Raw genomic sequence first — 10282 nt, 5'->3', positions numbered from 1 at the left:
GAGTCTAGATCAACGTTTCCAATACTTCAACACTAACTGGAGTAGAGTGGTCAGATTTATATCTGGGGAAAGAGTCCGCGGTACACATTAGATTTGAGACTGGACGGGCCCCAGAGCCCGTATGGACAATGTGGAGGAGAGAAAAATTTACTTAGATTTACACATTCTAAGTTTTTAACCTACTTTATTTAGTTGGAAAAAAAATAAAGGCTTATGCGATCTCCATGCTGTGTGTGTGTCTGTGAATACCTGCTATTAACTTCCGAATGTCTGAACCATTCTTTATGAAATTTGTTAAGCCTAGCCCATCTCAAAGGCACACTTCATCAATCTGTGTGTCTGTATGTGCATCCCTCCAATCGTTTTTAGACAAAGGCTGGGTAAAGTGTATCTCTCATTGCGTTGCTAGGCAACCGCTCGGTAAACACGTTCCCACATCAACGAATGCATGTAAAATAGAAGAATTGATGGACTGGGGTGTCAGTGGGTTAGTCTGTATATCTCCCTATCGTTTGGGAACAACTCGGTAAAGATGTTGCCGCTGCAACGAAGAATGATTAGAGGCGTCGTTTTCTATGCGGCCCGTGTCGTATTAAAGGAAAGTAGGCAATTAGGTCTTCCCAGATCTTTCCATTCAACGTTTTCTTGTCCCTTTAAACCACTGTTTATACAGAGAATTTAATTGGGACGAAACGTACTGCGTGCGAGAGCTCGGCGATAATTTACCACGTGACCAAAGAAGGAACAGTTCAGAGGTTTTCTATGCATGAACGATGACTTTCTCTATTTGTCTGTTGTGTTAAAGCTTGTTAAAAATATATTATGGTGAGACAGTAATAGTGAAATCCAAACCTTCACGAAGAAATCAGTAGAATTAACACGAATCGCATTTTTATTGAATGATTACATCGTATGTATTCAGATATAGACAATTACAAATGTAAATGTGTTATTAAAATGTTTTTCTTCTTCATGTCGAACTGGAAGATGAATGAATCGCTCAGCAGCGAAGTAGATACAAGCGCAACTTGATATTTGGTCATGTGGTGCATTTAGCATTTAAAGGAACTTTCTGTGTTTCAGTTTTTATTGACCACCTACAAACAACAAGCACACATTATGGATCACGTTGTCCAGAACGAAACGGCAGGCTGGACGGAACGGACCTGCTATGATGAAGTCGGGTCATATATAACATTTTGGAGGCAGAATATACCTAATTAATTCCTATGAATAATGAATAATTCCAGACTACAGAACCGGAATATTCAACATTGCAATCACGAGACTTCTGGACGAACATTTATATATAAAGAGTTGCAACTGAATGGTTGATAATGTGGACCAGATAATTTCCTTCAGTTCCGCACAAGAAATGCCTTTGTGACTCAGTCATGTTTGATCACTGTCAGGTAAGAATGTACTCTTCTTGCGATAGTCTCTTAGAAAATTGTTTGATAGGCCTACTCATGTTTTGTGAAATTGTCTGATTACAAAGTTCAGGCCAATAGAAAAGCGTTTCAGCAATAAATATGTTAATAAGGCACGAGTTTACATAAAGCTATGTTATTTCTGACGATAATATTGGAACCATGCATACTCAAGATATTGTAAAGATAAATTTAACATGACATGAGCAGATAACTGTATCTGAATGTGGGCGTAACCTAAGTAGTTCATGGTTCAAATTACGATTGAAATAGGCGAGGCCCATTGCAGTATCATTCGCCCCGTGTGCTACACTTCCTCGAAGTACCCTCTCTCCAATCCCGGTCGAACACAGACACACCTATCAAAATTCCTTGTGGCACAAATTTCTCCTCATGACGTCACTCCCGAGGTCAGGGAGCCTGTGGACTTGGAGGGTGCCAAGCGGCGGGGTGCTGTGTGGCATAAGGAACAGGCAATTTTAAAAATAATTCTTTTCCTACGTGCCACTGAGCCGGACTTGAATATCCCGAAGTTCTCGTCCATCTCATGTATTCTACCGCGCCGTTAGACATCTTCAGCAGAATAACAATTTGCTTACGTTTCCGCTGCACATAACTGTACCTAGTAATCTGAAGCCATAGATTAGTGACGTCCGCGGTTGTATCGTCTTTAGGTTTTGCTAGCTTCTACCAGGTACTTCTAGAAACTAAGTCAGCTGTTTAGTTTGGTTTGGTGAGGCAGTATCTATGATATTTCGTTTGGAGTTACGATACGGGACCGTATAATGGGGAAGTGTAGGGTAGCGCGTTTGCTGAATGAGCAGAGTTAAATCGTTCGCCACAATTAGATTAGCTTCGTATTTGGCCAACCGCCAAATCATGGGTGAAAAACATATTTCCAAGTGCCGGAACGGTAGCGGCCATATAGCCAACATCTCGTAATGGCGAACACGGCCGAGTATTGCCGGCTGTAGACGAGTTCCAACTGTTGTTACACGGAAGCATTTAGTATGTAAAAGACGTCGTTCTAAAAGTGAGCGTTGCTGCCACATGTTGGACTTCGACATTATATAAAAAAAAGGTAAAGTCATCCCTTTAAGAGGCCGTGGAGGCCCATAGGGCCGTGAGACGTCGAGGCTCCCAAATTTTCTTGACAGTCGGCTCACATTTGGCTGTGAGGTTGTCGGCCTTACGCGCCGGCCGCCCTTTACCCCCAGGAAGATTTCTGGTACTCATTTCCATTAGAAGCTGAGTCGACCCCAGCGCCATAGTGCAGCTGGAAGGATTAGGCCAATTGAAAAATCCAATGACCTTTTCTGCAATCGAACCCGCGACATTCCGGCTTGTAGCATAGTGCTTCAACCAACTACACTACAAACAAGAAGAAATTCCTCCCACTATAATTTGAGTGTTTTATACGTAGAAAACTGCAATATGAATGCATGAAGTCATTTAAACAACAATTTAAATCCTATTTATATAGAACAAGAATTTCTTATGTAATAATACAATTAAAAGTGGTAAAATTGTTGCAAGGTCCAAGTCTCATAACGATCGGCTCAAGCAGTTCACTGATAATGTACGTGTAATTAGCTCAACAATTTCAGAGTATGCAATGCTGGTATTACTGACGTGAAAGATTTGTGAGGCACGCCACTGAGATGGTCTCAGGAGGCATGATATATTTTCCCGGTTTCATGACGATCGTTCAGACATTCAACTAATTTTAAGGCTATTGCCTCAACAATTTGAGAAGCTGCAGTGTTTGTATTACTGAAGGAAGATATTTTTAATATGCCGTTGAGATGGTCTCAGATGTTTTACAGATCAACTCTGACAAAGGTCGATTTGGTAGGGGACAAAACACACACGGACACACAGCAAGGTGATGTCATAAGCCTAATTTTATTTTATTTTTCGAAATAAAGGAAGTAGGCTAAAACTACTACAACAGAAATGTATCTAGGAAGCTATGGACTGAAACTGCTATGGAAATGGAATGTAGCCTACAAGTGTACACATCGAGGCATCAGCATGTATGAGTTCTCAAGTATCTATATTGTGACATGTTGACCCCTACCTCCCCAGCGGTACGTGGCGGTAACGTAACGCTCGCGTTCTTACGGTAATAGGCGAGTTCCCGCCCCGCCACTCCCCTCCGCGGTGACGTCACCGAGGGATATCGCGGTCGCTAGGCAACGCGAGTCAACAGCGGCGACGTTACGATAGTAACAGCGGTTACCTCCGCTAGCGTTACATAGCAACACAGCGCCAGGCAAAAAGGGTGCCTATTACGCGGCCGTTTTCCGTATGGTCCGATCGAGGCTACATGAGGCGCAGCGAAGGCTATTCACAGTCAGTTGTACTGAGTTATAAAGTAACAGTCGCCGAGTCAAGACGTAAAGTCAGCCAGTCAGTTGTATTGTGGCATTTGGAGTGTACTATTTGTGATACTGCAGATAGCAGTAATCGTCAGATTGTAATTTGGGTGATTGTAAGAGCGAATGTGAAATAAAATTCGCTATATAAAATACATCGTGAAGTTATTTGTCGCGATATACGCCCGATACGCGACAACTGGTGTCAGAAGTTGGATCGGTAACGAAACACGTTACAATATCTTATCGATCATATCTACCTACCTATCTACAGTAGCTGCCTGTCTGTTATTCTTTTGTGCGTCCGTGGTTAGGGTGGTGTCCAATGGCTGACATGCCGCCGGAGGGGTCATGAGGTCGCTTGGTGGCGAATAACACATTGCGCTGTTTAATGTAAAGAAGTTCACTATAATACTCAACAGTTTCAAATACACTTCGTCGTTTCTTTAGTTACAAGTCAAATCTGTGCGCTGCAACACTGTGTTTACAGTGGAGTCTGTCACAGAGGTGTTGAATTTGATAACACTTGTTACGTCCGTTCTGTTGAAATACTAACTGAAGACTGTCGAGTTGTCGGCATTAGAATTCTAGCAGCGGCATCTCCTATAGCACATAAGTTGTCAAGATTATAAATTCCTGCTGATTTATAATAACGCCAATCGTAACTTAGGAAGTTTGTGTTATCAAAGCTTTTACCGCCACGTACATGGCTCGCTGGTTTTCCACGTATTTCGCAGTCCGGTTCCTATATAATTAGTCAGTCTTAACTGATCTGCTACACAGTAGCCCGTTACTATGAAGACCGAACAATCCCAGTTTTCTATTTTTCAAATTGCATTGATTTATTTTAACAGATCGGGGTCATAATCAATCCGGGACGTAAGTCATATTTCGGGGACTGTCCCTGATAGTCGGGGACGTTTGGTTAATTTATCATAACTTGTACTTTTCTCCAAGTGTAATTAGAATGATCCCATGTTAGGTGGGTCCCTTGTCACCACGGCATGGCTCGTCCTCAGGTTGCGGATGGAGGAGACCTCCTCCAGGTATGGAGGGAAGCTGCGAATATATTGAATAAGCAGTCGCGGACAGCCGACAAGGGGTGGTCCTCCAGCTTGGGGGTTTGGCGTGGGCCTAACAACTCTTCACCGTGAAAGAATAATCCAGTTACGACAGTGAACACAAAGCCTCGGACCTGGACGGATCCTCTGGAGAAACGGCCTAAGCTAAAGAAAATGGACGTGAGATTCGGTACGTGGAACATCAGAAGTTTTTATAGGGCAGGTTCGCTCAGGGCAGTGGCAGAAGAAATCTCAAAATATAAGTTAGATTTAGAGGGAGTACAGGATGTCAGCAGGCAAATATATATTTTCCTATGGAAAGGAGAATGACAATCATGAATTAGGTACAGGTTTTTTTCGTACATAAAAGAACCGTATCAGCAGTTAAGAGGGTAAAGTTCGTTAGTGATAGGATATCATATATAATACTAAAAGGTCGTTGGTGTGATATCATCCTTATGGATGTTCACGCCCCAACAGAAGATAAAATTGATGACATAAAGTACAGGTTCTGTGAAGAACTAGAGCATGTACGTATCTGATAAATTCCCGTAGTACCCTATGAAAAATTTGTTAGGTGATTTAAATGCCAAAGTAGGGAGGGAAGATATTTTCAAACCAACAATTGGGAATGAGAGTTTGCATGAAATTAGTAATGATAATGGAGTCAGAGTAGTAAACTTTGCCACATCAGAAAATCTTACTGTCAAAAGTACAATGTTTCCACATTGTAACATCCATAACTTTACTTGGACATCTCCTGATGGGAAGACAATCAATCAAATTGACCATTATGATAGAGAGGAGACAGCATTCAAGTATTCTTGATGTCTGATCATTCAGGGCAGCAGACTGTGATACTGACCACTACCTGGTGGTGGCAAAGGTTAAGGAAAGACTTGCAGTGAACAAACAAACAACACACAGAGTTCATATGGAGAGGTTTAATCTCAAGAAATTAATTGAGGTAGAGGGTAAAGAGCAGTATTGTGTTGAAATCTCAAATAGGTTCATGGCTTTGGAAAACTCGGACACTGAGGTGGATGTTAATAAGGCTTGGGAAATTATTAGAGAGAATATAAAAATGTTTGCCAAAGTGAGTCTAGGTTATTATGAACCGAAGAAGCATAAGCCATGGTTCGATGAAGGATGCTCAAAATTATTAGATCAAAGAAAGCAGGCCAAATTGCAATGGTTACAGGATCCAAGTGAGTTAAATGGGGATAATCTGAACAATATAAGACGTGAAACCAGCAGGCATTTAAGGAACAAAAAGAGGGAATATCTGAAAGACAAAATTGATGAGCTTGCAATGAACAGTAAGAACAAGAACATTAGAGACATGTATAGAGGAATAAATGACTTTAAAAGGGGTTACCAGCCTAGCAGTAACTTAGTGAAGGATGAGAATGGTGATGTGCTTGCAGATTCCCACAACATTTTGAATAGGTGGAAGAACTACTTCTCTCAGTTATTGAATGTAAATAGGGTCAATGATGTTAGGCAGACAGAAATCCATACAGCTGAGCTGTTAGTACCTGATCCTAGCCATTTTGAGGTTGAAAGTGTTATTGCAAAATTGAAATGGTATAGGTCGCCAGGTAGTGATCAAATTCGGGCAGAACTTATTCAAGCAGGATGTGAAATTAGTTAGGCTGATTAAAATGTGTTTAAACGAAGCCTATAGTAAAGTCCATATTGGTAAACAGTTGTCCGATAAATTTCCTATCCAGAATGATCTAAAACAAGGAGATGCTTTATTGCCACTCCTTTTCAACTTTGCTTCAGAATATGCCATTAGGAAGGTCCAGGAAAACCAGGTGGAACTGAAATTAAATGGACACATCAGCTGTTGGTCTATGCCGATGATGTGAATGTAATGGGTGATAATGTAGATACCATAAAGAAAACACACAAACTTTAATTGACGCAAGTAAAGAGGTTGGTCTAGAAGTAAACACAGAGAAAACTAAGTATATGTTGTTGTCTCATCACCAAAATGCAGGGCAAGATCATGACATGAAGATAGAAAACAGGTGTTTTGAAAATGTGACACAGTTAAAATATTTGGGAACAATGATAACAAATCAAACCTGATTGAGGAGAAAATTAAGAGGAGATAGAACTCGGGGTAATGCTTGCTACCATTCAGTCCAGAACATTTTGTTTTCTCGTCTGTTGTCCAAAAACAAAAAAATTAGAATATACAAAACTATAATTTTGCATGTTGTTCTGTATGGGTGTGAAACTTTGTCTCTGACATTTGGACTAAAGAGAGATGAAGTGACAGGAGGTTGAAGCAAAGTGCTTAATGAGGAGCTTCATAACTTGTTCTCTTCTCCAAGTATAAGTAGAATGATCAAGTCAAGGAGGACGAGGTGGGCAGGGCATGTAGCACGAATGGGGGAGACGAATGCATATGGGTTATTTGTGGGAAAGCCAGAAGGAGAGAGACCACTGGGAAGACAAAGGCATAGGTGGTTGGACAATATTAAAATGGACCTTAGAGGGATAGGATGGGATGGTATGGTTTGGATTGAGCTGGCTCAGGATATGGACCAGTTGGAGGTCTGTTGTGAACATGGTAATGAACCTCCAGGTTCCATAAATTGCTGGGAAATTCTTGAGTAGCTGCAGAATTGGCGACTCCTCAAGAAGGTCTCAGCTCCATTAGTAAGTAATTAGAATGATCAAGTCAAGGAGGATGAGATGTGTAGAGTGTGTAGCACGTATGGATGAGATGAAGAATGAAAATAGGATTTGGATGGGAAAGCCAGAAGGAAAGAACCACTAGTATGACCTAGACGTAAGTGGGAGGATAATATTATAATGGTTCTTCAAAAATTAGGATGGAGTGGCATGGCTAGATTAATCTGGCTCACGATAGTGACCAATGGAGGGCTCTTATGAACACGTCAATGAACCTTCGGCTTCCATAGAATTTTGAGAAATTCTTGAGTGCTTGAGTGACTGTTGGCTTCTCAAGAAGAGTTCAGTTCCATTAAATTAGTTAATTCGTCTAACTGAAATGGATATGTGGTTATTGCATCATTGTCATACTTCATTAACTTCTTCTCGTTATTAGTATATGTTTCAAGCGTACATGACCATTTCAGTTATATGTGTGATTTCATTTTTGGTTCACCCACCGTTGTATGTGAATTAATTTTTACCGCCAGTTTCTTTAATGTTATTAGGAACTTCCCTGAATAGGACAATACAGCGAAACAACTAATGGCGTAAGATATACCTGAAGATGACCACGTAATGCACAAATATATTTTGACATGAGAGCAAGTAAATGAAATATGACACTGTTGCAGTTACGATGCAGTCAATTTAAGAAAGGTGAATTACTAAGGCAAAGAATAAGTATGAAGAAAGCAGTCTTCTGGGATTTGGCACCGTGTATATGTGGTGTTAACCGACGTTTCGGAGGAACGTATCGCCTCCATCTTCAGGGTAGAAGAAAAAATATAAGAAATCTGCAAGCGAAGAGACCGTGAGAACCGGTAAGAGCCTGACGTTCCACTAAGGCCCATTGTGAGCACCATTGGCTCTCCCACCTATCGCCTGGCCAAACACTTGGCTGGCCTACTGAGGACATACACTGGCAACGGTCCACGCCACATGAGGAACTCCATGGAATTTGTCCACACATTGGACTCTCTCCATGTTGATCCCCACGACATAATGGTCAGTTTCGATGTAGTGTCACTCTTCACCAGGGTGCCTGTAAAAGATACGATGGATCTGCTAGGACGACATTTCGAAGAAAACATCTTGAGACTCTTCCGCCATGTCCTGACCACCTCATACTTCACCTTCAATGGCCAGTTCTATGAACAAACCGATGGCGTGGCGATGGGCTCGCCACTCTCTCCGGTTATCTCTAACCTCTATATGGAGGACTTCGGGGACTTGACTTGGCCCCACACAAGCCCCGCCACTGGTTTCGCTATGTGGATGACACCTTCGTCATCTGGTCACATGGTCCCGACAAGCTCCAGGACTTCCTGAACCACATAAATAGTATCAACCTGTGCATCCAGTTCACAATGGAAACTGAAACTGAAGGCCACCTCCCCTTCCTGGATATAGATATTTAGATGGTTCCCTGGGCCATAGGGTGTACAGCAAATCCACCCATACAAACCTGTACCTTAACGCTGCGTCCCACCACCACCCTTCCAACAAGCAAGCTGCACTTTCAACATTGGTGCACAGGGCTAGAGCACTGTGTGATCAAGACAGCCTACATGCGGAGTTGGTGCTCCTGAAGGATGTATTCAAGAAGAATGGATACAACACAGTCTGCTTTTACCGGTTCTCACGGTCTCTACGCTTGCAGATTTCTTATATTTTTTCTTCTACCCTGAAGATGGAGGCGATACGTTCCTCCGAAACGTCGGTTAACACCACATATACACGGTGCCAAATCCCAGAAGACTGCTTTCTTCATAGTCACCGCCATAAAAGCCTCAAATCTTACAAAGAATAAGTAGTTCACTAATGGAAAATTATACATTGGTTTGTTGTCAATTGCAAAGAAGAAAGGTGTAAGTGGGATTGCAGATTACCGTTCAACCAACTGTGCTTTTGACTGTGACGCGTCATATGCCTTGCACATATTGCTTTGAAAGAAGGGCGGTCATGAACGTCATGAAAATGGATCAGATAAATGGCCATGCGATCTCTTTGTGAATAATTAGAATTACATTGGTGTGCTTGGTTCAAGTAACTGAATATCTCGCGTTTAGATGCCGTCATATGTAATTCTTTAGTGATCTGTGCTGTCCCTAATATCCCACAAGTAACATTGTGTAGCATATAGTATATTTAATAATCCGTACCGATCCCGTACTCTCCGGCGCACACCGGTGCGACGGGTGGTGCTGCTGTCGGATGTTATTGTTACTAACGGTTACTAACGTTATGGCTGCTATGCTCTGTGTTGGTACGGTTAGTACCGGTTAGTATGGTTAGTATCGTTAGCGATGTTAGCGATCGTTAGTACCGTTAGTACAGTGCGGTATTGCCTGATGTGTGTGACGGATGTAGGTTGTAGCGTTAACTTTTACTAAGGCGAAGCTGGAAGAGTGGTGTGATATCAGTATGCGTGTGTAAGGTGCTCGGTTTTAAACGACAAACAAGTGATGGTACTCAGAACAATTAAAGCATACCATTTCACAATAGACCGTCAAATTACGAAGTTATTTATTGTTAGATCTGAGAAAATACTGATTTTGTGAAGTATATGAGGGGAAACCCTGATGGCTTATTCCCAAATTTTGATCCGTGCATTCGGTTGGAATGAGCAAGGAAGGTCACGAAATTATTTAGTGTTGGTAAGAACGTGAAGGTGAGGACGGCAGCTCTGTCCCAGTTTGTGTGTTTGAGGAATTTGTGTTGG

General features: G+C 41.8%; 1 protein-coding gene across 4 annotated transcripts in view; it reads left to right on the top strand.

Annotated features, from left to right (window-relative positions):
• Positions 1-754: 754 nt before the first annotated feature.
• The window catches only part of LOC111862743 (zinc finger protein 501), a 31553-nt gene continuing 22025 nt past the window's right edge, over positions 755-10282 (top strand). For 2 of the 4 annotated variants that reach the window (XM_023848391.2, XM_023848389.2), the window contains exon 1: positions 9797-10231. The gene's annotated coding sequence lies outside the window, so the exon portion shown is untranslated. Of the gene's footprint in view, positions 911-1083; positions 1413-9796; positions 10232-10282 lie in introns of those variants that run through there. The other 2 variants (XM_023848390.2, XM_033750781.1) reach the window with 2 other exon arrangements.

The sequence above is a fragment of the Cryptotermes secundus genome, unplaced genomic scaffold, assembly GCF_002891405.2.
Source record: "Cryptotermes secundus unplaced genomic scaffold, Csec_1.0 scaffold5, whole genome shotgun sequence".
NCBI lineage: Eukaryota > Metazoa > Arthropoda > Insecta > Blattodea > Kalotermitidae > Cryptotermes > Cryptotermes secundus.
Note: the sequence above shows the minus strand (reverse complement) of the source record. Positions and strands in the feature narration are given on the sequence as shown.